Here is a 19,909-nt window from a genome sequence, read left to right on the forward strand (position 1 = left end):
CACTCCTTGGAATATACCCAGAAGATGCTCCAGCACACAACAAGAAAATTTGCTCAACCATGTTCATAGCAGCCTTATTCATAATAGCCAGAACATGGAAACAGCCTAAGTGTCCCGCAGTAGAAGAATGGATAAAGAAACTGTGGTACATATACACTATGGAATACTATTCAACTATTAAAAACAAGGAATTCCCAAAATTTGTTGGTAAATGGATTGAGCTAGAAATGATCATAATGAGTAAGTTAACCCAGAAGCAGAAAGACTCAAATGGTATATACTCACTTATATCTGCATACTAGCCCAAGGGGCATGTCCCACGAAAGCCTTCACTTACCAGGAAACTGAGACAGAGGGGAGGACATCCTAATGGGACTTTAGATGAGAGAAGCATGGGAGAATAGCAAAGTAGAAGGATCCAGAGGGTCCTAGAAACCTACAAGTAGAACATTATGATAGGCAGATTTGGGCCCAGGGGTCCCACTCAAACTATGGCACCAGCCAAGGACAATACAAGCGGTAAACTTTAAACCCCTACCCAGATCTAGCCAATGGTCAGAACATTCTCCACAGTTGAGTGGAGAGTGGGATATGACTTTCTCACATACTCTGGTGCCTCACATTTGACCATGTCCCCTGGAGGGGGAGACCTGGTGGCACTCAGAGGAAGGACAGTAGGTTACCGAGAAGACGCTTGATACCCTATGAGCATATACAGGGGGAGGTAATCCCCCTCAGTCACAGTCATAGGGGAGGGGAATGAGGGGAAAATGGGAGGGAGGGAGGAATGGGAGGATACAAGGGATGGGATAACCATTGAGATGTAACAAGAATAAATTAATAAAAAAAAAGAGAAAAAAAAAGAAATTAGAGAGTTCTTATACTAGCAATTTAAAAGCACACCTAAAAGCTCTAGAACAAAAAGAAGCAAACACACTAAAGAGGAGTAGACATCAGGAAATAATCAAACTCAGGGCTGAAATCAGTAACTTAGAAAGAAAGAGTACTATACAAATAATCAACAAAACCAAGAGCTGGTTCTTTGAGAAAATTAACAAGATAAACAAACCCCTAGACTAACTAACTAAAGGGCAGAGACAGTATCCAAATTAACAAAGTCAGAAAGGAAAAGGGGGATGTAACAACACACACTAAGGAAATCCAAAGAATCATTAGGTATTATTACAAAAGCCTATATTCCACAAAATGGGAAAATCTAAAGGAAATGGACAATTTTCTTGATAGATTTTACTTACCAATGTTAAACAAGATCAGGCAGGCAGTTTAAACAGTCCTATAATCTCGAAGGAAGTAGAAGTATTCATCAAAAGTCTCCCAACCAACAACCAAACAAACAAAAACAAACAAACAAAAGCAGAGCTAGGTGGATTTAGCCCAGAATTCTACCAGACTTTCAGAGAAGAGCTAATACCAATACTCCCCCAAATATTCCACAAAATAGGAACAGAAAGAACATTGTCAAACTCATTCTATGAAACCACAGTCACCCTGATACCTAAACCACTCAACAAAGAGAATTTCAGACTAATTTCACTCATAAACATTGATACAAAAATACTTAATATCAAAATCCCAGAACACATCACATACATGATCCACCATGGTCAAGTAGGCTTCATCCCAGAGATGCAGGAATGGTTCAACACACAAAAACCCATCAATGTAATCCACCATAGAAACAAGCTCAAAGGGAAAAAAAATCTCATGATCATTTCATTAGATGCCAAAAAAAGCCTTTGAAATTCAATACCTTGTCATGATGAAATTCTTGGAGAGATCAGGGATACAGGGTCCATATCTAAACATGACCAAAGCTGTATACAGCAAGCTGATAGCTAATATCAAATTAAATGGAGAAAAACTCAAAGAAATTCCACTAAAATCAGAGACAAGACAAACCTGCCCACTCTCCAGCTCTTCAATATAGTTCTTGAAGTTCTGTCTAGAGCAATAAGACATCCAAAAGAGATCAAGGGGATACAAATTGGAAAAAAGAAGTCAAAGTATCCCTATTTGCAGATGATATGATAGTATATATAAGTGACCCCCAAAATTCTACCAGAGAACTCTTACAGCTGATAAACAACTTCAGCCAAGTGACTGGATATAAAATTAATTTTAAAAATCAGTAGTCCTTCTGTATATAAACAAAAAATAGTCTAAGAAAGAAATTAGGGAACCAACACCTTTCACAATACCACAAATAATACAAAATATCTTGGTGTAACTCTAACCAAGCAAGCGAAAGACATGTATGACTAAAGAAAGAAATTAAGGAAGATATCAGAAGATGGAAAGATCTCCCATGCTCATGGATCTGTAGGGTTTACACAGTAAAAATGACCATCTTACCAAAAGCAACCTACAAATTTGAGGCAATTGCCATCAAAACACCAACACAATTCTTCACAGACCTTGAAAGAACAATTCTCAACTTCATGTGGAAAAACAGAAATCCCAGAATAGCTAAAACAATCCTATACAATAAAAGATCTTCCAGAGGTATCTCCATTTCTGCCTTCAAGCTGAGCTACAGTGCAATAGTAATAAAACCTGAATGGTATTGGCATAGACACAGACTGACTGATCAATGGAATCAAATCTAAATCCCAGAAATAAGCCCTACACCTATGGACAGTTGATTTTTGACAAAGAAACCAAACTATACAATGGAAAAAAAAAAAAAAGAATCTTCAACAAAGGATGCTGGCCTAACTGTGTACGTGCAGAAAACTGCAAATAGATCCATATTCATCACTGTGCACAAAACTCAAGTCCAGGTGGATCAAAGACTTCAAAATGAAACCAGAACACTAAATCTATTAGAAGAGAAAGTGGGAACCAGCCTCAAACTCATTGGCACAGGAGACGACTTCCTGAATCGAACACCAACAGCTCAGGCTCTAAGATCAACAATTAGTAAGTGAGACCACATAAAACCAAAAAGCTTCTGTAAGGCAAAGGACACTGTCAAAAGAACAAAATGGCAGCTTACAGATTGGGAAAAGACCTTCGCCAACCCTACATCTGCCAAAGGGCTAATATCCAAAATATATAAGGGCCTCAAGAAATTAAACACCAACAAACCAAATAATCCAATTAAAACTGGGGCACAGAGCTAAACATAGAATTCTCAGCAGAGGAATCTAGAGTGACTGAGAAGCACACAATGCCATTAGTCATCAGGGAAATATAAATCAAAATGACTCAGCAAAGATCAAAGCCTCAACTGACAGCACCTGCTGTGGAGGATGCGGAGAAAGGGAAACCAAAAGGACATTTGCTGGACTATGTTCATAGCAGCTTTCTTCATAAAAGCTAGAAACTGGAAACAGTCTACATGTTTCTCAACCAAAAATTGGATATAGAAAATATGGTACATTTATACAGTGGAATACTACTCAGCTAATAAAGACAAGAAAATCATGACATTTTCAGGCAAACAGATGGAACTAAAAAGGATCATCCTGAGTGAGGTAACCCAGACCCGGAAAGACACACGTGGTATATACTCACTTATAAATGGATATTAGCCATGTATTACAGGATAAACAGACTATAAACCATGGACCCAAAGAAGCTAAGTAACAAGGAGGGCCCACGGGAGGTGCTCCTTAAATCTCAATCAGATGGGAATTAGAATAAGCAGTAAAAGAGGAAGCAGAGAGGGAACTGGATAGGAGAGGGTTTGGGGAGAGAAATGAGGAGGGGGTACAGATGTGTGGAGAGTGGGGGGGGCAGTTTGAGGACCTGGAGAGAAAGGGGAAACTGAAGTCAGAGGCATCACTGAGAGTAGCTGGAGGCCTGCAACAGGGTAGGCGACAGGGAGGACATGGGGCTGTCTCTAGCTCAGCCTCCCAGCAGCAGGGGACAGGAGGCTGAGGAGGCCACCTTCTGGACAGGCAGGACCTAGAGTAGTGGGAAAGGAACACCAATCTACCTATAAAACCTTGTAACCAAAATTTACCCTATCTACAAGATGCGCAGAAATAAATGTAGAGTAGAAACTGAGAGAGTGGCCAACCAATGCCCGGCCCAACCTGAGACCCACCCATGGGAGGGAGCCAACCCCTGACACCATTAACGATACTCTGCTAGGTTTATAGACAGAGTTAACCATTCTGAGAGGCCCACTATCACTCCCCCCCAACAGCTGATGTAATCAGATGCTGAGACTCACAGCCAAACATTAGGCAGAGGTCAGAGAGTCCTGTAGAAGAGTGGGAGGAAAGGAACAAAGGACCCAACAGGCGCAAGAACACTGCAAGAAGACCAAGAGTCAAGTAACCTAGACCCACAGGGGCTTACAGAGACAAAAGCAGGCAGGGACTGGACCTCGACCCCACTCCATGTATGCAACCAATGAGCAGTTTAATCTTCCTGTGGGTTCCCTAGTAAGTTAAGCAGGTGCCTTCTGTGACATGGGCTCCGCTGCCTGCTTTTGATTGTTTTGCCCTAACTAGGCTGCCTTGCCTGGCCTCAGTGCATGAGGAGGCATTCAGTCATGCTGCAATTTAATGCACTGGGGTTGGATGAGGGGCTCCCCTTTTTCAGAGGACAAGGGGAGGGGGAATAGGGTGAAGAGAGAAAGAGAGAGACCAAGAGGAGAGGAAGGAGGGTCTATGATTGGGATGTAAAGTGAATATATAAATTTAAAGTAACTTAAAATACAAATTCAAACAAAAATCAGTTAGACAAGGTCTTTGATGTCATTAATGGGGAGTAGTAAAAACTAAGATGTGAGGTCTCTCTGGGGGAAGTAGGTCACTGTGGAGTACGCCTTTGAAGAATATAATTTGTCCCCAGACCCTTCTTGTCTCTCAGTTTCCTGGTCACCACGAGGTAAGCAGGTTCCCACTGTAAAGGCTTGCCTTATCACATGCCTACGTCCTGGGGCCAGCTGACACTGGAAGGAAATCTCTGACACTGTGTGTCAAAATAAATCGTTCCAAGTGTATTTGCTCAGGTATTTCATCACCATGATGACGGTTGACTATTGCACTCCATGAGCCGTTCAGTAGCCATCCCGTGTATTATAGTCCACAGCTCTTGTGCCTACATTTTATCCTGTTTGCCCAAGTCACAGGAGTACTGATGCTGACAGGCCAAGTATGCCAAAGAACACCTGTAAAGTGCCTGCTCTAAGGGGGAAAATGAGCATTTATCATTAGTATATGTATATGGAAGACAGCTAGCATAAAGTTTGGAACTTGTTGGATATCTTGGGAAGTATCGCCCATAAAGAAAGGAAACAGCCATGAATTATTTTCAGGATTCATCTTTCTCTCTCTCTCTCTCTCTCTCTCTCTCTCTCTCTCTCTCTCTCTCTCTCTTTTAAGATTTATTTATTCATTATTATGTATACAGTGATCTGCCTGCATGTACACCTGCAGGCTAGAAGAGGGCATCAGATCACATTATAGACGGTTGCAAGCCACCATGTGGTTGCTGGGAATTGAACTCATGACCTCTGGAAGAGTAGTCAGTGTTCTTAACCTCTGAACCACCTCTCCAACCCTCAGGATTCATCTCAAGATGTGAAGAATACCGAGAGTAGCCAGGTGGTGATAACATAGTCTTCTGGTCTTATGGGAAAACTGCTGGGCAATATTTTCATTTTCATGAGGACAGGTCGCTTTGTCCAGGCTTTGTGCCCTTTTGGCATTGGTACCGTACCATAGCTTGCCAACTGTGTTCAGAATTTAAGCTGATGTTTGATGTTCCCTGTGCATTTCCTCCAAGACTGCCTTCGCATTTCCTGCTTTCACTGTAAACAGGAAGCACTCACATGGACTCAGTCAGACTCAGGTAGGACCTGCAGTTTTCTCCTTCTGAGGGCTCTGAATTTGCATTTACAATGCTACACATCAATTCTGTGAATTGTGTTATTGTGTTATGGTTGTTGTTCACTGTGTTATTGTGTTATTCGCTGCCCATTAGTCAGTTTTCCCCCTTAACTGGTGACTCCTTTCAAGTTTCAAAAAGCCACTTTTATATGGGCCTCGCATTGCTTTATTAGGGAAATGGAAAGCCCATAAGTTACTCTTTAGCTTTCGCCTGTGGCTGAGGGATCGTGGGAAAGCAGATGTGAGAGTCACATTGTGATTCCTCACTGTCTGAATGGTGTGACACCTACACGCACAGATATTCTCTGTCCTTGTGAAGGGACCAGCTAGCAAATGGATGTGACATAGTGGTCTCCCTGAGCAGGGTAGGTAGTAGGTGGTCACTCTTGGCATTGCAGCTGAGTGCAGATGGCATGGTAGAAGTGAAAGGCCTCTGCCTGCCTCAGAGAAAGAAGCACATTGCCAGGGCCTTGTTTTCTCCTGTGTCATAAGTTAAAAAAAAAAAAAAAGCCTGTATCAGAGAAGCCTTGGAGTTGTGTCAAATGACAAGAGATGTGAAAAATGGCCTTGGGAGAAGCTGCCTATATTCACTTTACTCTCAGACGGGTCCTTCTCAATGAGTCTCCTCACACAGTGAGTGTTCTCATATTCCTGGCATTAGAGAGCTCTCTCAGAAACAAAATCAGATCTTTTGACTAGTGGATGGATACCTTCATGGCTCCTTGTTCCTTTTTTTCTGACTCGGAAGGAGAATCTTCCTTGGCTTGAGAAAGGGCCATTTCCATCTCAGAGTCCATTTGTGACAACTTTATAGCTGCACACTTCCAGTGAATACCTCTTTGTCTGCCAGCCAGTCTGAAGTTTCTTCTTTCCTTCCGCTCACCAAGTGTTTGCTTTCAACTCCTATTTGCTGTCTCTCTACCAAGATCCTGGAGTAAGGATGGAATATCCTTCTTCTGTCTTTGCCTCCAGTTTTTGCGAGACAGATGAAGGGGACAGGCAAGTCAAAAAACAGGAAAGGGTCACAGCTGCCCTGCTGCAGTCACAGCCCCAACCTGTACATAAACCTATGGGCACCAACCCTTTTCACAAGACAGAGGGGATGCATGAATGTTAAACTGGAGCCAGACGTATGTGCAAAGCGTGATATACTGTGAAAATCCAGAGGGCATCTGAGGACACAGGACACTGGCGGCTTCTAAACACCATGACCTCCTTGCCTTGACTTTTACGCCTCCAAAGCATCCCAGGCAGCGTGTGCCCCCAGGAGAGTCAGTCAGAACGTGTTGGAATGTGTAGCAAAGTCAGTCGGGAGTACACACCATACCCCTTCTGTGCAACATCCTTAAGTGACCCAGAGGAAAAGCAGCACTTGTCACTCACAGGCCCTGCACAGGGAAAAGGGAAACGTAGGCCAGTGGCCAAAAGCTCTGACTAGCAGGTTGTGGGGCTGATCTGCTGCATGTTTTGCTCTGGTGAGTTTTCTAATTTTGTCCTTACAGAGATAATACTTCTCTGAAAGTCTGATGAAGAGCATTCTAGACTCCTAGATGTGTTTGCAAATATAAAGAACAGACATCTGATGCTGACATTGTTCCAGAGATATATAAGCCTTTTTGAGCCTAACCAAGGAGTCCTAAGAGTCATATTCTACAGTTAAGAGTATCTGGCTTTGAAGTGGTGTGCATACATGTGTGTATGCTTGTACACTTGTATATGAAAGAGTGTATGTGGGGGGGGCAGGTGGAGGACCAAGACTGACATTGGGAGTCCTCCTTGGTTGCTCTCTATCTTATTCATTGAAACAGGATTTCTAGTTGAAGCCAGAGCTCATGGATATGGCTGGTCTAGCTACCCAGCTTGCTCCAAGGGTTGTCTGCCTCCTTCTGTTTTCTGAGCACTGGCATTATCGGCATGTTCCCACCTTGAGTTTGCATGAGGTCATAGAAATTCAAACTTTCCTGTCCTTATACCTGTGCGGCAAGCACTTTGTCAACTGAGCCATCCCCTATTTCCTACCTCTTTTCAATTGCTTTATGACAGGAATTATGCTGCCCAATTTGCTCCTTGCAATACGATTATACAGTAGGACTTGATCATCGCTGTCTTAAAGATGAGAAAACTAAAAAGATGGAGGAATTATCAACCCGCCCCCCCCCCAGCCATCCCAAGGTCATACATTAGTAAGAGGAACAAGCAGAAATCAAATTCCTGGCTGCAGAAAGCATTTATTTTACCCACAGTGCAACCATTTCCACAGACTGAATTACTGTGTTTAAAGAAAAGGCCATATGTTTTGGGGTGTCAAACAGTACTTTCTTAGCACGTAGGAGGCTTGGTTCCATTCCCAACAAATCAGTAAATAAGAGAGAAGGCGACAAATATGTTTCATGATACAACTGCATAGTTAAGATCACTATAGTAGTCAAGTTTATGCCATATATCATATACCTGAGCAACAACCAAGAATATATACTTCACACAGAGTATAAGGTTTGGGAATATGTGTTTCCAAGTGCTGTAGACACTGGTACAAAACCAAACCACAGTTTGGAGGACTCTGCCCCAGGCGGACCACAGTTGGAAACCCTAGCCACATACTACTCAAGTCACAGGCCCATCAGATGTCCCCAGGTATCATTTTCAGGGCTGACTTTCACCTTGTGGTTCCACTCAGACACGCCCCAGATTTGATGCACTGACACGGCCCTCTGCAGAGGCATAAAATTGCAGATCATCATTCTTTACTCTGCCTTTAATGCCAAGAAGAGACATGATGAATTGTGCTGCCCAACAGCATCACTCAAGCATCTTTGTTTGTCTCTCTGACCAATTCCATATCCCAGAGAATGACAGTCCTGTCCCCAGTAGTTGGATGAAGTAGCTTTAGGCTCTCCAACTGAATGCTGCCAGCATCAGATAACATCTTCAATGAATGTAGCCTTGCTCTGGCGTTGACCCAGGTAATATAACTACCTCACTTGTTTATGATAGAAATAAGTATTTTTCTATCTCAGGCAGTCAGATGCCCCCAAGTTAATGCAAGGAATATTCACTGTGAGGCCCATATGAAGATGAAGCTCATCTCCAAGTCTTTGTACCTGTGAGTTGTGTGACCCTGGCAAATGGTCCCAGATCAGTTTCCTTGAGACACTGGAAATAGACCCAGGGACTTGAGATGCTAGGCAAGCACTGCCATTGAGCCATGACCTCAGCCTTTTAGTTGTTCCTGTGGAAAAAATTAAAAAGTTAACCTCATATATAATTTCTCAGTGTTAGTCGGCTAATTTTCATTTCTGTAGAGAGATTACACTAGTGGATTTGGTATAACAGAAAGGATCAGACTATGTCAAGATCTGAGTTTAGAATCTGGCACATATTGAAATCTTTACTATGAGAAGGGATTTTGTTTTATATGATAATGTGGTATGTGTACCATTACTGAGAAAATAATCAGTTTTACCTCCTTTGGATGTAGCTTATATGATGCATATTACCAGGGACCAAAACAAGGGAACTGATAGGCCCTTTGAGGTCCTTTCTCTTGTTGGTTTAGGACCAAGACAATTGATGAAAATGTTGTCTGCTTGTTCTGGGTTATGGAACTGAAGGCTATTCTGGAAGGTTGGAGCACACACACACACTGGCCTTGGAGGTGTGACCAGCTAGACTATGCTAAAAGCTGACGAGGCTGTTTACAACAAACATAGAGTTCCTACGTGTATCCCATTTGCTTTCGTGTCCTGGCTTACATTTAATAAAACACTTAAGCAGTAAAGTAGCTAATTTGTAGCAGCATAGTTTTAATTAACATGTATTGCATGCTATCTCTGGAATAAAATCAAAAACAAAGAAAACCAGAATCTCTTCATTCTCATGACTTAAAAAAAAAACTCAAGAAAACAAGGCCGTTCTGCCAAAACATTCATAAAGGTCTAAAACCAGACATAGCTAACAAAGACATTGCTATTATCTACTTAATTACTCTTGTGAAAACAAATCTTAAGGGGTCAGATTCATTTTTTTTCTTATAAGGATGACAGAAATTGTCATATGGAAAACATAAGAGAAGGCAAGAATAAGACAGCTTTTTCTATTATTTAAGATAATTTGTTACTCTTCAAGATTTTTCTTCTATTCATAAATATAGAGATACGTATGATTCATTTTACAAACTTGGAATATTATTTAGTGCCGTGGTGTTTTCCACCTAGTGTGTTAGGAACATTGTTAAAAGTTCTTTGGGGTTATATTGAAGGCTCAGCATGTCACAGCACTTGTCAGCAAGCTTGAACACTTGAGTTTCATCCCTGGTGCCCACATAGTGGAAGGTGAGCACTTAGGACCACTCTGTGCCCCACCCCCACAGCACCCTTTTCTTCCAAAGACTTAAAAAGGTTTACTTGCTTATTTGAGTATTTTGCTTACATTTCTGTATGTGCACCACACACATGCCCATTTCAGAAGGTGTCAGATCTTCTGGAACTGGAGTTAACAACAGTTGTAACCCAACATACGGGAGCTGGGAACCAAATCTGGGTCAAAAGAAATAAGTGCTTTTAACTACTGAGCCATCTCTCCAATGCCCTCTCTACATTTTCTTTTTCTTTTTCTTTCTTTAGTGTATTTTATTTTATTTATTTGTGGAGTGGGGGTGGGGGTTGAAACATGATTTTTCTCTGTAGCCTTGACTGTCGTGGACTGACTTTGCAGAGCAGCCTGGCCTTGAACTCACAGAGATCTGCTTTCCTCTGCTTCCCAAGTGCTGCGAATAAAGGTGTGCACCACCACACCCAGCTCCTCTCTATGTTTTTTAATGCTATTATAATGCCCTCTATGTTTTAATGCTATTATTATTAATAATAGTGTAGTATTGAACATCTTCAGCACCCATCTCTCATTATTGCATTCAGATAGTTTTATATAAATAAGATTATCATATCAAAAACTAATTTGTAAAACTTCAAATACTATTTTGTATGTCATGGTTACATTGCTATGACATCCCGGTTCATTTCCTTTAATAAAATGTCTGCACTAGAGTCTATATTTCTGTGTTCCACATGGTACATAGAAGGATCACTGTGATGTATATTCTAAAATATTTTTGTGCATTACACATACATTCTATAATCATTAAATTATACATGTTGTGTTTTGAAATTTGTATTCTTTCCCTTGAAAACTGAGGAGCATTGGTTTAGGTCCTACACAGCACAAAAAAGAACTTAGGTGTTGACTTTCTTAGTTAGGGTTCCTATTGCTGTGATAAAACACCATGAGCAAAAACAAAGTCATGGAGCAAAGGGTTTATTTTATTCATACTTCCTGGTGACAGTCTATCACTAAGGGAAGTCCGAGCAGGAACTCAAATGGGGCAGATGCCTGGAGGCAGGAACTGATGTGTGGGGAAGTGTTGACATTGCCTCCAGGGAGCGGTACCCTCCCACATCAATTATCAATCAAAATTCCACAGGCTTGCCCACAGGCCAGTCGGCTGGAGCGTTTTTTCAATTGAGGTTCCTTTTGCCCAAATGACTCTGGCTTGTGTCAAGTTGAAGTAAAACAGCTAGCATGGTGACTTTTCTAAGAGATTCCTTAAACTTTTCCTTTTTCTAGTGTTCATTTTCAACAGTAATCCATCTTAGCAACACCCTTCTAAGAAGTTGGCACTGAACCTTCTACCCCATTATATAAACCTGCTGTTTATATGCTGTGATATGTATATATGTGTGTATACATATATCACAACTATGCATAATTTAATAACCTTCAAATATATGTGTAAGGCACAAAAATATTTTAGTAGATATGTCACTGTGATCCTTCTATGTACTACTGTTCACAGTTTTGGTGCTTCCATCACTATGTTATAGTTTGGGTGGTTTAATATGGTAAGGATGCCAAGAAACATGTGGCAGGATGGTTTCACAGGATATGATTATTAAAATATTATGTTGGTTTTTTTTCCGTTTGGGATAAAAAGAGTGATTAACTCAGAGCTGAGAGTAAGAACTGACACTGGAACCAGTTTCTTCCAGAACGCCAAAAGTAGCCTCTGTTTCCTCTATGCCAATAGTGTTAGTTGAGACTTTGGTTAAGCATGTCTAAACGGTCCAAAGAGGTACCTGGACTAAAACAAAGGGGTAATTGGTCTAAAAATTCAGCTAAATTTGGGGCCTCAGATCCCAGGAGCACCCCTTGGAGTTGTTTCCATCTCTTCTTTCTGTGCCGGCTGTAATTTCAAGATAATGTATGGTATTATAGCCTACTGAAAACCAGAAAAGAGTCCAACAGTGATAGCTAAATTTACCTCTCTTCATTAAGAGAGAGGCACACCAAAGTTGAGACTTTCTATAACGGTAGGCAATCTATAATAGTATCAAAATAATAAGATAAAATTTAACAAGAAAATGCTACAAAGTATATGGCAAAAGAAGTTAGCCATATAAAGGGAAAGAAAGGCATCTTATCTTTCTGTTATGTCTTTATGGACCTGATCACAGGATAGTTGCTAAAAGAGAAATACTACCCAAGCAAATGTACAGTCTGTGTCAGCATTCCAGGTGCCAACTTTGCAGAAAGTGGCAAGCCATCCTAAAATTCATATGGAAATGTGTTATGTAGTTATTTTGTCTGAACTGAAGCTTTTCGTTAAGACTCAGGAAATAAACCAAACTTACAAGTCTTAGGAAGTTCCTGAAACTTATAAGATTCACAAGCTTCACCTCCCCAGAATTATATAAGATGTACTATTGTACATAAGAAACTCTCCAACCAGCCAAGCTGCCCACAAGTTGTGAAAGAAGCTCCAGGAATATAGCTTGCATGATTTGCTACTTATGCTGATGTGAGCTTTTTTGTGATGCAATCGCCTTTCAGTCACCATGTTCCTATAAGTAACTCCTCACCTGTAATCCTAGTAGTAACTCTAATAAACTCACTGGTTCCTTAAACTATCCTTGGGTGGGATTATTTTCTCATCTGCTATCAGTGCCCTATCTGGGGTGAATAGATGTTTGTCATATCTTCCCAGGGAAACACACACAATACAATATGACAGGTGCCATACAACTATGGTAATCTTGAAGTAGAATTTCAAATAAAAGTAATAAGCTATAGTAATCAAGGCAATGTGATGCCATAGATCAGTGGACTAGAATTGAGAATTCAAACATAAATCTTTGCTTTCATGGTCATTTTGTTTCTTACAAAGCTACCACATAATTCAGTCAGGAAGAGATGAGTATTGTCAGGCCAGGCATGGTGGTGCACACTTTTAACCCCAGCACTCGGGAGGCAAAAGCTGGCGATTGCTGTGAGTTCCAGGCTAGCCTGGTCTAAAAAGTGAGTCTAGGAGAGGCAAGACTACACAGAGAAACCCTGTCTCAAAAAACCAGAGAGAGAGAGAGAGAGAGAGAGAGAGAGAGAGAGAGAGAGAGGGAGACAGAGAGAGACAGAGGAGTATTTTCAAAGAGTAGTTTTAGATCAACTAGATATCTACACGAGAAAGAATAAAGTTGGGCCCCTATATCACATTAAATGTAAAAAGTAACTAAATAGGGACTTTACACCTAAATGTGATGCAGAAACTCTTAGAGGAAGCACATTAGTGTACCCCCATGACTTTGCATTAGACTGTGTTTTGTTTATAAGACAAAAAAGTTGAATGACTAGAGGGGGAAAAAAGATAATTCGTACTACATCAGAATTAGAAGAAAAGTTCTTGTTGTGTTATAAGGACATGAAACAAAACAGTGGGAGAAAATATTTACAAATTATATACTTGTTAAAAGGCTTGTATTAAGAATATATAAATAACTGAAATCTTAGTACTTTGAAATCTTAATACTCTGAGTCTGAATTGCCAATAGTTCCAATTTAGCCTGAACTACAGAGTAAGAAATTAATATAAAGATCCAGTCAAAAAATGATTGAAGAAGGCTGGAGTGGTGACCTAGTGGTTATAGGCACGGGCTGCTCTTCCAGAGGACCCTAGTTCAATTTCCAGCATCAATATGGTAGGTCACAGCCATCTGCAAGTCCAGTTCCAGAGGATCCAACATCATCCTCTGGGCTCCATGAGAACCTCTCATGCAAGTGGTTACACAGATATATACGCAAGCAAAAACCCATAAACATAAAGTGTTTTTTACGATTTGTGAAGGATTTAATGACATTTGTGTTAAGAATATATGCAACTGGCCAATAAGCACACAAAAAATACACAGTGTTGGAAACCAGGAAAAAATGTAAATCAGAGCTTGGGGAAACATCATTTCATATCCAACGGGATAATTAAAATCAAGATAGGAGATGTTACAACAAACTCCAAAGTGGAAAAACCCACATGCCTATCAAATGACGGATGGAGAAATCAGACGAAAGGAGATATGATGTATTTCTACAATGGGAAATGTTTGAACCATAAGCAGAATTAAACGCAGCAGTAATGCATGATGTGTTGTGAACACACCTCACGGATGTGATGCTGAATGAAGAGAGGAAGCCACGAAGACCTCATGTTAGGTAGGATCACACCTCCCTGAAGTGTTCAGGGTAGGTAGGTCTCTGGGAGAGAATGTAGAAGTGTGGCTGCTGAGACCAAAGGGTGGATGTGACTTAGCGGATAGGGAATTGCTTCTACTGAATGTGGGATTCCTTTGGGAGTGATTGGTTTTCTAGGGTTGGGCTACCCTAGAAAAAAAACTGGAAAAATTCATTTCTGGGGATACGTGGGCTGTTAGATAGCCAGAAACGGTACTGAAGCTTCTGCTCGCATGAGTGTATGGATGGCGGGATGGTGAAAAGGAAGGAGCGGGTTTGGGGAAGGGGCTACCTAGATGAATAAGGAAGAACTTGTCAAGGGCGTGGTGCTGCACCCCTTTAATGCCAGCACTCAGGAGACAAGAAAAGTTGTATTGCTGTGAGGTGGTCTGCGCTACAAAGTAAGTTCCAGGCCAACCTGGGCTACATAGTGAGGACCCACTTCAAAAGAAAAAAAAAAAAAGGAAAGGAAGGAAAAAAGGAGAGCAGAAGAGAGGGAGGGATGGAGGAAGGAAAATGTTGATCGTAACAGTACGTTCACACAGTAGATTGCGATAATGAACACTTTTTAAATTAAACTTAACTTTCTCATCTTTCATTTGGTCCACCCAGGACTTGCTGGAAAACATCACTGGGGATTATGAGAAATACTTCAGCTTGCAGAAACGCTTTGACTCAATATTGTTTTTCTTTCTATCCCCGCAGAGACGCTTTTACCAGAGGTGGCTGTTAGCAAGGAGGCAACTGGAGTTGGCTTCGTTTGCCTGCCCTGGCAGAATGCAAACACTACTGTGCAAAATACCACCTGGAGGCAGTGGCCATGGCCCATAAATTTAATTACTAACCTTTAACTCATAGCTGGCAGAATCGATTCTGGAAGCGTCTAAGCTAATCAGAGCTTCCTGACAATGCTAATCAATTGTTCACCATGTACCTTTACCTTAATTACTCCTGCACTACGTTGCTTTTTCAAAATGTCAAGAATTCTCTTCTGCGAATGCAATAAATCACTCCTCCATGGTGCCAGTAGCATGCCCACCTGCCCGGTCCTCCCTGCCCCCTGATCTCAGCTGCACGGTGCTGAACTTGATCACTAACTGCAGTGACACATTACAGAGACAGAAGGTACAGTCAGCATCAGGTTTTCGGGACCGACCCCTGAAGTAAATCGGGTGCTGGCAGGTCTGCCTTCAAAGGCTTGTACATCCAAACAGAACTTTGTGGAGCAGGCGCACTCAAAACATTTTAGATTTTTCAAAATTCTACGGGCTCATCAGAACTCTAACTGGTTTCTTGTCATGAGTCACATCCCCAAATGGAACTTCTCTCCCTGCTACTTCTTTCCAGGTAGACAAAAGCCAGGAGGCTTCTCAGAAAGCCAGAGGAAAGGAGGCAGCCAGGAGAGGCAGCCCAGCGATGGGGTTAAGGATGAGGGTCGTTAGAGATGGTCTTGGGTTGGTCTAGATGTCTGCTGATGATGGACAAGCAGTTGGACGTCTGTGAGATTCTCTCTCTCTCTCTCTCTCTTTTTTTTTTTTTTTTAAGATTTATTTATTTATTGAGTATACAGTGTTCTGGTCTGCATACCAGAAGAGGGCTCCAGATCTCACAGATAATTGTGAGCCATTATATGGTTGCTGGGAATTGAACGCAGGACCTTTGGAAGAGCAGTCAGTGCTCTTAACCTCTGAGCCATCTCTCCAGCCCCATGAAATTCATTTTATTTGAGCCCTGTGAGGGGCTCATTATTAGGCCCTTAGTGAGGGGACTAAAGCCTCTGTCTCTGACTGCAAAGGGCAACTTCGTACTGCCTCCTAGTGGACATGTTGCAGTGTTCAGAGTCATTTTTAGTAATCAGACTTGCATGGATCAAGAGGGTTGAGGCTGAGAATGGTGCTAAATATTTTCCAGTATACAAGACAGCCCTACTGACAGAGTAATCTAGTAACAATACCGTAATAATTGAAAACTGCTGTTGGCACTGGTGGGACAACTCAAGTGCCTGCCACAAAAGCATGGGAACATAAAGTTAAGTGATTACTTAATAGCATAACTGTTAAAAGTAGGAATCATTCTATGTGTGGATGATGTTAATTTTGTCTTAATAACAGTAGTCAGTGGTTTTATACAATTGCTTCTCAAAACAGTAATTGCTTTTCAGTTTTACAACTGTCAATCCACACATGAATATGTGCATCAGGTTTGAAACTTAACTTAGTCTTTCAAGAGAAAATCCTTCTTTGACTCACAGAACCTTGAAAGTAAATCACATAATGATTAAAACAACACACACACACACACACACACACACACACACACACACACACACACACACTTAGAGTTCCTTTGAGCCTGGTTTAACACAAAGCAGAACTTCATTGGCTTTCAGATATTTACTCTTTATGCTAATAGGTCAGTATTTTTATTAGTTGACTTTTCAGTTGAATTATTCTTATATTTAGATTGGCAGACTGGCTGGAATCCCATGGAATGTCTGTCCCATAGGCCACCCTACCAGTTGGCACCCATTCTCCACCTGCCTTAGTTACTTTTCTATTTCTGTGATTAAAAAAAACCATGATCAAAAACAACTTGGGGAGCAAAGGATTTATTTCAGCTTACACGTCCACACTTAATCCGCTACCCAGGGAAGCCACGCCATAGCTCAAACAGGACAAGAATCCGGAGGCAGGAACTGATGCAGAGGTTGTGGGGGAGCACTGCCAGCTGGCTTGCTCCTCATGGCCTGCTCAGCCATCCAGGACCACCCATGCAGCCGTGGCTCTGCTCTCTGTGGGGTGAGCCCACACACATCAATCATCACTTAAGATGGCCAGTCTGGTAGGGGAATTGTCTCCACTGAGGTTTCCTCTTCCAAAATGACTATAGCTTTTGTCAAGCTGACATAAAAACTAGCCAGAACACTATCCTTTCTCTGTTTACTGCAGGAACTGTCTCTACGTAGTCTGTTCCTCAGATTCCATCATCCCATGGTAGGAGAAAGCTCCCCAGCTCCCCAGCTCCCCAGCTCCCCAGCTCCCCAGCTCCCCAGCTCCCCAGCTCCCCAGCTCCCCAGCTCCCCAGGCCAGATGGCTATGGGTCCTAGATTCTAGTACTGAGACTCTTGCTTGCATCTTATCCCTTAGCCCTGGGCATGGTAAATGTTGCTATTTTTCCAGTGCCAAGTTATCTGACTGCTGAGTTCCTAACTCCTAACACTTGTTTATATATATATACTTTTTATTTTTTGAGAATTTAATATTTGCATAAAACATATTTTGATCACATTCTCCTCCTTCTAACTCCTAGATCCAGCCCCCACCTCCTTCCTAATTCCTATTCTGTTTCCTCTAATACCACACTGAGTCCAGTTTCTGCTGCCCATATTTGTGTGGGCATGGCTCCACCCACTGGAGAGCATCAGTGACTTCCCATGAGCCACACCCTGAAAGAAAACTCACTCTCCTCCCTCTAGTAGCTGTCAAGGGTCAAAAGCTCCTCGCCTAGATGTTGGGGTTTGCAAGTTCCAGCTCTCTCACCTTGGCATGCTGGAGTATTGACTGCCTTTGTTTTGTATAGATCTTGTGGAGGAAACCAGCGCTCCTGTGATTGCAGGGGCCCTGGCATGTCCATGGGACACTGTTTTGCTCTGATCTCTGGCTCTTAATGATCTTTCTGTCTCCTATGATGCTCTCTGAGCCTTGGAGGGAGGCTATCCACACCTGCTTTTTTATTGCATCTTTTCTATGAACTAGTTTTTCTATGTTAAATGTGCCTCATTGGGTTTGTGTTATTGACGATTATTCAATTCTGCTATAGGGAAAAATTAAGAAGCAAGTGAAAAGGGGACAGATGGAATTAAGTATAAACACCAGTATGACACAAGGCAGACACAGGAAAACAGAGAGAACATACATATGCTGAACATACAGAAGAAGGAGGAGAAACTGAGTTTTGTTCACCTAAGGGACTTTGCCATGTCTCTGGGGCCTGCATGCTGTCTCTCAGTGATTTTTCCCCTCCTATTCCAGATAGGAGGAAACAGTCCAGCTTGTTTTTGAAGGGAAAAATGTTAGCATGCCTGGCCCCAACTTGGGCTCAATTGCTTCCTCTAGGCAAGGTTCAGAAGCCTCATCTATTAGCGTTACAAGAATGCTCAAAAGATTCCACCTCTCTAAAAGTGAACAGCCTTGAACTGAGGCTATGCACCAAAGGTGCGGGTCGAGCAGTTCCTTTCGAAGTAGTCTTTGAAATCTGACTTCTTGGGGGCAGAGCTGTGCCTCACATCCGACCAAGAACCAATGCGCCCAGAATTTGCTCGGCTCTTTATTGGGCACTTAATATAATTACCTCATGTTTACAGTCCCTGTTTTATACATCAGGAGTTGAGAGTCAGCAAAAATGGCATCCTGCGGTCACAGGAGCAGAAACCAGCCATTTACCAATTGGACTCACTGCTGTGGACCCAGAATGTGGGGACTCCGTCCCCAGCTTTGCTACTTTTAGAGTGGATTACCTTGAATGCACCATTTGATCTCTTCGTTCTTTGCAGAATGAAACTAATGATGGTTTCTCATTAGCATGCTATCATGAACATATAATGGGTTATTATTGCTAAAGAGCCTATATCTGAGCCTAGTGTAAACTGGGCAATATATTGTTAAAGCCAAAGTCCAGCACCATCTTGCTGTAAGTCTTCTGGAATGCTCTTAGTTTCCCAGAATGTGGCCTGAAAATGTGTTACTTGGGTCTTCCAGAAACCTAACATAGTTTCCTGAGAAAGCCAAGGCAACTGTCTCTGGTGAAATCTCCGTGAGAGGAGAAGACAGAGGAAGGCCATAGCCTGCCTCCCACATAAGCCCCTCAATGACGGAGCTGTTAAGCAGAAACTGTGCTAGGCACGTGCCTCACGTGTGCCAGTGGGCTAGGGAGGCTTTCGTATCTCCACATCTCTGCTTACTAGAAACCAGAGCTGCAGAGAAAGAGGTCAGAGCTACCTGGGCAAGTTAGAAACAGTAGCTCTAGGGTACTTGTTAAGGACTTCAGCAGCTGAGCTGGGGAAACAGGATTGGGGGACCTACCCCAGGCTTTGAGAGAAGAGTCAACACTTTCCCAGGATCCCCAGGTTGTTTCACATTAAAAATTAATAAAAGGTTACAGCAGCATGCTTGTATGAGAGAGAGAGGAGGGGGGAGGGGAGAGAGAGAGAGAGAGAGAGAGAGAGAGAGAGAGAGAGAGAGAGAGAGAGAGAGAGAGGAGAGAGAGAGCGCGCAGCATGGTAGCAGGAACAGGAAGTGGCTTGCCACACTGTATCCGCAGTCTGCAAGCACACTGGGATGAATGTTTGCTTTCTCTTTATTCAGTCCCACACCGCAGTCCATAGAAAAACAGTGCCACCTGTTTTTAGGGTAAGCTTTCCCTCTTCAATACAACTTTTCTGGAAACATCCTTATGGAAATACCTACAGGACTGTTTCTAAGGTAATTTTGCCTCCT

General features: G+C 42.1%; 1 long non-coding RNA gene across 1 annotated transcript in view; it reads left to right on the forward strand.

Annotated features, from left to right (window-relative positions):
• LOC311588092 overlaps window positions 1–15,445 on the forward strand; it is a 96,973-nt gene extending 81,528 nt beyond the window's left edge. Inside the window, exon 3 of the long non-coding RNA XR_014776085.1 lies at window positions 15,120–15,445. This is a non-coding gene — a long non-coding RNA (uncharacterized lncRNA). The remainder of the gene's footprint in view (window positions 1–15,119) is intronic.
• The last annotated feature ends 4,464 nt before the right edge of the window (window positions 15,446–19,909 follow it).

The sequence above is a fragment of the Acomys minous genome (genome assembly GCF_964271855.1).
Source record: "Acomys minous genome assembly, chromosome: 17".
In the NCBI taxonomy this organism is placed as follows: domain Eukaryota; kingdom Metazoa; phylum Chordata; class Mammalia; order Rodentia; family Muridae; genus Acomys; species Acomys minous.